An 8,817-nucleotide genomic window follows, 5' to 3' on the forward strand; every position below is an offset into this window, starting at 1 on the left:
CAACCAACCTAACCAACGTAAGCTATCTAACCTAACCAACCAACCTAACCATCCTAACCAACCAACCTAACCAACCTAACCTAACCAACCAACCTAACCAACCAACCTAACAAACCTAACAAACCAACCTAACTAACCAACCAACCTAACCAACCAACCTATCCAACCAACCTTAGCTATCTAACCTAAGCTATCTAACCTAACCAACCAACCTAAGCTATCTAACCTAACCAACCATCCTAAGCAATCTAACCTAACCAAGCAACTAACCAACCAACAAAACCAAGCAACCTAACCAAAGAACCTAATCAATCAACCTAACCTCACCAAAGAACCTAATCAACCAACCTAACCAACCAACCTAACCAACCAACCAAACCAACCTAACCTAAACAACCAACCTAACCAACCAACCTAACCAACCAACCTAACCAACCTAAGCTATCCAACCAACCAACTTGACCAACCAAACTAACCAACCAACCTAACCAACCTAAGCAATCTAACCAAAGAACCTAATCAATCAACCTAACCTAACCAAAGAACCTAATCAACCAACCTAACTAACCTAACCAACCAACTTAAGCTATCTAACCTAACCAAGCCACCTAACCAACCAACCTAACCAACCAACCTAACCAACGTAAGCTATCTAACCTAACCAACCAACCTAACCAACCAACGTAAGCTATCTAACCTAACCAACCAACCTAACCAACCAACGTAAGCTATCTAACCTAACCAACCAACCTAACCAACCAACCTAACCAACCAACCTAAGCTATCTAACCTAACCAACCAACCTAAGCTATCTAACCTAACCAACCAACCTAAGCTATTTAACCTAACCAACCAAGCTAAGCTATCTAACCTAACCAACCAACCTAACCAACCAACCTAACCAAGCAACCTAACCAACCAACCTAACCAAGGAACCTAGCCAACCAACCTAACCAACGTAACCAACCAACCTAAGCAACCAACCTAAGCAACCTAACCTAACCAACCTAACCTAACCAACCAACCTAAGCAACCTAACCTAACCACCCTAACCATCCAACCTAACTAACCTAACCAACCAACCTAACCGAAGAACCTAATCAACCAACCTAACCAAGCAACCTTACCAACCAACCTAACCAAGCAACCTAACCAACCAACCCAACCTAACCTAACCAACGTAATCAACCATCCTAACCAACGTAACCAACCAACGTAACCAACCTAACTAAGCTATCCAACCAACCAACCTAACTAACCTAACCAAGCAATCTAACCAACCTAAGCTATCCAACCTAACCAAGCAACCTAAGCTATCTAACCTAACCAAGCAACCTAACCAACCTAAGCTATCCAACCAACCAACCAACCTAACCAAGCAACCTAACCAACCAACCTAACCAACCAACCTAACCTGAGCAACCTGCCTAACCTGAGCAACCTAACCTAAGCAACCTAACCTAAGCAACCTAACCTAAGCAACCTGAGCAACCTAACCTGAGCAACCGAACCTGAGCAACCTGAGCAACCTAACCTGAGCAACCGAACCTGAGCAACCTAACCTGAGAAACCTAACCTAAGCAACCTAACCTAAGCAACCTAACCTAAGCAACCTAACCTAACCAACCAACCTGAGCAACCTAACCTGAGCAACCGAAGCTGAGCAACCTAACCTGAGCAACCTAACCTGAGCAACCTAACCTGAGCAACCTAACCTGAGCAACCTAACCTGAGCAACCTAACCTGAGCAACCGAACCTGAGCAACCGAACCTGAGCAACCTAACCTTAGCAACCTAACCTGAGCAACCTAACCTGAGCAACCTAACCTGAGCAACCTAACCTGAGCAACCTAACCTAAGCAACCTAACCTGAGCAACCTAACCTGAGCAACCTAACCTGAGCAACCTAACCTGAGCAACCTAACCTAAGCAACCTAACCTGAGCAACCTAACCTGAGCAACCTAACCTGAGCAACCTAACCTGAGCAACCTAACCTAAGCAACCTAACCTAACCTAACCTAACCTAACCTGAGCAACCTAACCTGAGCAACCTAACCTGAGCAACCTAACCTGAGCAACCTAACCTAACCTAACCTAACCTGGGCAACCTAACCTAACCTAACCTAACCTGAGCAACCTAACCTAACCTAACCTGAGCAACCTAACCTGAGCAACCTAACCTAACCTAACCTAACCTGAGCAACCTAACCTGAGCAACCTAACCTGAGCAACCTAACCTGAGCAACCTAACCTGAGCAACCTAACCTGAGCAACCTAACCTGAGCAACCTAACCTGAGCAACCTAACCAAGCAACCTAACCAACCAACCTAACCGAAGAACCTAATCAACCAACCTAACCAAGCAACCTAACCAACGTACCAACCTAAGCAATGTAACCTAACCTAATGTAACCTGAGCAACCTAACCTGAGCAACCTAACCTGAGCAACCTAACCTGAGCAACCTAACCTGAGCAACCTAACCTGAGCAACCTAACCTGAGCAACCTAACCTGAGCAACCTAACCTGAGCAACCTAACCTGAGCAACCTAACCTAACCAACCTAACCTGAGCAACCTAACCTGAGCAACCTAACCTGAGCAACCTAACCTGAGCAACCTAACCTGAGCAACCTAACCTAACCTAACCTAACCTGAGCAACCTAACCTGAGCAACCTAACCTGAGCAACCTAACCTGAGCAACCTAACCTGAGCAACCTAACCTAACCTAACCTAACCTGAGCAACCTAACCTGAGCAACCTAACCTGAGCAACCTAACCTAACCTAACCTAACCTGAGCAACCTAACCTAACCTGAGCAACCTAACCTAACCAACCTAACCTGAGCAACCTAACCTGAGCAACCTAACCTGAGCAACCTAATTATGTTATTATATTATTATTATTATATTATTATTATTATTATATTATTATTATTATTATTATATATTATATTATTATATTATTATTATTATATATTATATTATTATTATACAACCTTATTATATTATCAACTCCCTTCTTATTATCTGACACGAACCTTCGGTTCGTGTCAGAGTCCATGAGTGTCCGTGTGCGTGTCCGTGTGAGTGTCCGTGTCCGTGTATCCATGGGGTTTTGGGTCCAGGAAGCTATTTGTGTCGACCCAAATTGCCTCCCTTCTCCCCACCTGAAATCCAGGTGGATTGAAAGACCTGCCCGAGGTCAGTGGATCCAGGTATCCGTCCGTGGCCCCCCGGACTTCAACCCTTCCCCACATTCCAAGGAGTCGGTCAATCAATCTTCGGCTATCCAGAGAATCTATCGAAACTGATGCTCCTACAGGAGGGGACACACAGAGAAATCTGTGCCCTGTACTTGCAACCGTTCCGACAGGCTCGAACGCAGGTCTATCCGGATTAGGAACTTGTTCTATCCGACTAGGCCACGCTGGAGTTGCCTTCTGAATCAAATTTGGCACTTGTATTTATATCTCATAGCAAGGTTAGTTAGTGTCTATTTATCAACAGTTGCAATGATTGATATGTGAAGTTGTTAATTTGTGTTGACAGAAATACCTGACAGCTTTGTTTGGTAAGGTTGCAGTCCCGTGAGGCAGTTTTATGAATGAATATTGGAGAATTTAGGCTAACTGACGTGTATGTGTGTGTGTGTGTGTGTGTGTGTGTGTGTGTGTGTGTGTGTGTACTCACCTAGTTGTGTTTGCGGGGGTTGAGCTCTGGCTCTTTGGTCCCGCCTCTCAACCGTCAATCAACAGGTGTACAGATTCCTGAGACTACTGGGCTCTATCATATCTACACTTGAAACTGTGTATGGAGTCAGCCTCCACCACATCACCTCCTAATGCATTCCATTTGTCAACCACTCTGACACTAAAAAAGTTCTTTCTAATATCTCTGTGGCTCATTTGGGCACTCAGTTTCCACCTGTGTCCCCTAGTGCGTGTGCCCCTTGTGTTAAATAGACTGTCTTTATCTACCTTATCAATTCCCTTCAGAATCTTCAATGTGGTGATCATGTCCCCCTTAACTCTTCTGTCTTCCAGCGAAGTGAGGTTTAATACCCATAGTCTCTCCTCGTAGCTCATACCTCACAGCTCGGGTACTAGTCTGGTGGCAAACATTTGAACCTTTTCCAGTTTAGTCTTATCCTTGACTAGATATGGACTCCATGCTGGGGCTGCATACTCCAGGATTGGCCTGACTTATGTGGTATACAAAGTTCTGAATGATTCTTTACACAAGTTTCTGAATGCCGTTCGTATGTTGGCCAGCCTGGCATATACCGCTGATGTTATCCTCTTGATATGTGCTGCAGGAGACAGGTCTGGCGTGATATCAACCCCCAAGTCTTTTTCCTTCTCTGACTCCTGAAGAATTTCCTCTCCCAGATGATACCTTGTATCTGGCCTCCTGCTCCCTACACCTATCTCCATTACATTACATTTGGTTGGGTTAAACTCTAACAACCATTTGTTCGACCATTCCTTCAGCTTGTCTAGGTCTTCTTGAAACCTAAAAAAGTCCTCTTTGGTTTTAATCCTTCTCATAATTTTAGCAGCGTCCGCAAACATTGAGAGAAATGAATCGATACCCTCCGGGAGATCATTTACATATATCAGAAACAAGATAGGACCGAGTACAGAGCCCTGTGGGACTCCACTGGTGACTTCACGCCAATCGGAGGTCTCACCCCCTCACCGTAACTCTCTGCTTCCTATTGCTTAGATACTCCCTTATCCACTGGAGCACCTTACCAGCTACACCTGCCTGTCTCTCCAGCTTATGTACCAGCCTCTTATGCGCACACACACACACACACACACACACACACACACACACACACACACACACACACACACACACACACACACACACACACACACACACAGTGTTGGAAGACAGAAGAGTTAGGGGGGACATGATCACCACATTCAAGATTCTCAAGGGAATTGATAAGGTAGATAAAGACAGGCTATTTAACACAAGGGGCACATGCACAAGGGGACACAGGTGGAAACTGAGCGCCCAAATGAGCCACAGAGATATTAGAAAGAACTTTTTTAGTGTCAGAGTGGTTGACAAATGGAATGCTTTAGGAAGTGATGTGGTGGAGGCTGACTCCATACACAGTTTCAAGTGTAGATATGATAGAGCCCAGTAGGCTCTGGAATCTGTACACCTGTTGAGAGGCGGGACCAAAGAGCCAGAGCTCAACCCCCGCAAACACAACTAGGTGAGTACACACACACACACACACACACACACACACACACACACACAGGAAGCAGCCCGTAGCAGCTGTCTAACTCCCAGATACCTATTTACTGCTAGGTAACAGAGGCATTCAGGGTAAAAGAAACTCTGCCCATCGTTTCTCGCCGGCGCACGGGATCGAACCCGCAACCACACGATCATGTGTCCAGCGTGCTGTTCACTCGGCCACCGGCTGTGTGTGTGTGCGTATGGGCGTTAATCTACGACTCTAATATGACTCACTGGCTGCTGGCGTCATCCAAAAGGCTGACTCACTTAAGGCTGAACTGGACACCGTCCATCCAAGACTTAGTAAAGACTGTCTTAGTGATCTTAAAGACCCCCTCCCCCCCCCCCCCGCAGGTCCAGGCTGAGGGCAACACAGCTCGTGTCAGATGCAACAGCATAAAACCATCTTAGTATAATTGTTTGCAACATTGCCATGAGTTTACCAACACTGTTTTACCCATTCACATGCATTTTGAGCCCCATTGCCATACTTTTTTACCCCCATTGCCATACTTTTTTACCCCCATTGCCATACTTTTTCCCCATTGCCATGCATAATAATCATTGCTTAAAAACATATATTTGAAGGAAATTAAGACTTAATTATTGATAGCATTTGCAAGTAAAAGGTTATACAAAACAAATAATAGGGTGAAAGACAGACTGTTTTAGCGTGAAGAAACAGCTTCAGCGTCAAGAAACAAAAACAGCTTCAGCGTCATGAAACAAAAACAGCTTCAAGAAACAAAAACAGCTTCAGCGTCAAGAAACAAAAACAGCTTCAGCGTCATGAAACAAAAACAGCTTCAAGAAACAAAAACAGCTTCAGCGTCAAGAAACAAAAACAGCTTCAGCGTCATGAAACAAAAACAGCTTCAGCGTCAAGAAACAAAAACAGCTTCAGCGTCAAGAAACAAAAACAGCTTCAGCGTCAAGAAACAAAAACAGCTTCAGCGCCAAGAAACAAAAACAGCTTTAGCATGAAGGAACAAAAACAGCTTCAGCGTGAAGAGTGAAAGAGATAGAGGCCCCAAGAGACTCCACACCTTAAAATATATATAAGATAAATTTTAAAATACAACTGTAGCTCTTCCAAACCACTTTTATTTTGGTGTAGTGGCTAAACTGTATGAACCAAACCCAGCAATATTAGAAGCATGGACACCAACACCCAAATAGAACAAGTAGCGGGAAGACATTTGAAATTGAATTATTTGACGGTTAACAATACCGTTAACCGTCATGGTTCAAATTTGAAAGGAGGTAGGGATTTAAAATTTAATTATTTAACGGTCTAAAAATACACCATAACGATAGACGTGGATATATATATGTACACTGAGAAGTATAACTCCCCTTTTTTGCTGTATACTGAGAGTATACTTTAGTCCAGTATACTTGTGGTCACCTTAAGAACCTTGCAGATAGGCCTTAGGCCTTAAAGACAAGCGTCAATGTAAGGATGACATGTGCAGCCACAGATGTACTTGTAGCAGACATGGAGAATGTCTCCAGTAGCCTCTTCTCCCTCACAACACTATTCTAACAACTCCGCCCAATGAACTTTTCAAAATAATTAGTTCTACCCTTACCCATTTTTCCTCATAAAAAGGCCTAGTTATCTCATCAGAAGTAACAAGACTTTTCATAATGTTGTACTTAGAATCTATAGACTATAAATTACTCATTACTTTACTCCGTGTCATAGAAAACGGCGTGAAGGTTTGTGGGTGCCTACCATTTGCATAAACAGCAAACCAATTTCGTTTTTTGCTGGTCCTGTTGATTCTTCCTAATTTTCTATTGCTTTCCTTATTTGCAATAAATTATTATTTTGGTGGATATGTTGAGATTACTGAGCTGTCTGTCATGAGTGTCGGGAGGGGGGCAAGGGAGGAGCTGGGCCGCCTACAGCCACTCCGACTGTCTCACCACGCGGCTGTTAAAGGCTTTGTCTCAGGTTAGTGTGGGTCACCCAGGTGTGGGAGGAGACACAGGTGTGGGTGTTGGTGCAGGTGTGGGAGACCATGTAGGTGTCGAGGACCACAGATACTATGGGGGGGGGGGAAATGACGATGATGGGTGTGGCATGTGATATTGGTACATATGAGGCTGGGTGTTTAGAAATATGTGGTTTTGGGAGGGTGAGTGAACTGTGAGGGTGAGAGTGAGTGAACTGTAAGAGGGCTGAGTGAGAGTGAGTGACTGTGAGAGAGGGTGAGTGAGAGTGAGTGAACTGTGAGGGTGAGAGTGAGTGACTGTGAGAGAGGGTGAGTGAGAGTGATTGGACTGTAAGAGAGGGTGAGTGAGAGTGAGGGGACTGTGAGAGGGGTGAGTGAGTGGGTGGAGGTTGGCGTGAAAGGTCAGCAGGTGAGAGGGTCCACAGCAGTTTCCCCTCACCCTCTCCCCTTTCCCCTCATCCACCTACACTTTCATCCTCATCCAGCCTCATCCACCTGCCTCTTCACTCCAGGACCCCCCCCCCCCACTCGTCTGCCCTTTCCTCATAACTCCTCATCTGCCATCTGAGGCCAGTGGCACTCACCTCCCCCCCCCCCTACATCTGAGTGCCTCACACACACTTGTATGCCGCTAGCAGGTGTGTGTGTGTGTGTGTGACGTGTGTATGAAGCCCTCATGTATGCTGCCCTCACGTCTATGCTTCCCATATGAGTATGCTGCACAGGCACATGTGCAGTCTGCGAGCCTGTGTCACCCACGCTCCTATGCCTCATGACACTCGTGAGGTACACATACACACACACTCATATTTGGCCAACACACTCATGGCGCCCACTTACTCATGCCTTCCATGGACTCATAGCACCGCCAAACCCATGAGTGTTCAACAATAAACACTCGGGCGTAATAGACGCATTCCAGCACATATGTACGCCCGCACATACGTACACCCGCACGTACGTACGTCCGCACATATGTACGCCCACACGTACACACTGGAAAGCATACACGAACCTCCCTCTCAGACCACCTCGGTAGTTATCTAAGTATTTGCGATGGTCCGAAAGCATATTACGGTTTCAGTGATAGCCTACTGACAAACAGGGAAATGAACCTTTGTCCTAAACAGAAATTATTCTCAAGTTATACATTTATTGTAATATAAATCCAGACGGGACACCACAAGCGTAGCTCTCGTCATGTAAGTACATTTAGGTAGTTACGCACACACATATATGTAAACAAAACACATAGCCTGTTATACAGGAATTGTAGGTTTATATCTACAGATGACTGGAAGGAAGAGAGACCACGTGGTTTAAGCTGTATATATGTTGTTGTTGTTGAGTTAGGGGCGACGACGATCGTGGGATCGGATGCGCCCCGGCGTACCCGTGAAGGGTGAATCGCAAAGCCAGAAAAGGCGAAACGCCAAGCCAAAACGCGAAACGAGTGATGCCAAGCACTAGAAACTAATATGCCACACGGCAAAGCTACGCACAAAGGGAGAGGCAGAAGCACATAATAGAACAGGGCAAATAAACAGCCAGAAGGGCACACAGCATGTCAGAGCAAATACACAAGAAATCAG

The sequence above is a fragment of the Procambarus clarkii genome, unplaced genomic scaffold (genome assembly GCF_040958095.1).
Source record: "Procambarus clarkii isolate CNS0578487 unplaced genomic scaffold, FALCON_Pclarkii_2.0 HiC_scaffold_113, whole genome shotgun sequence".
Lineage (NCBI taxonomy): Eukaryota > Metazoa > Arthropoda > Malacostraca > Decapoda > Cambaridae > Procambarus > Procambarus clarkii.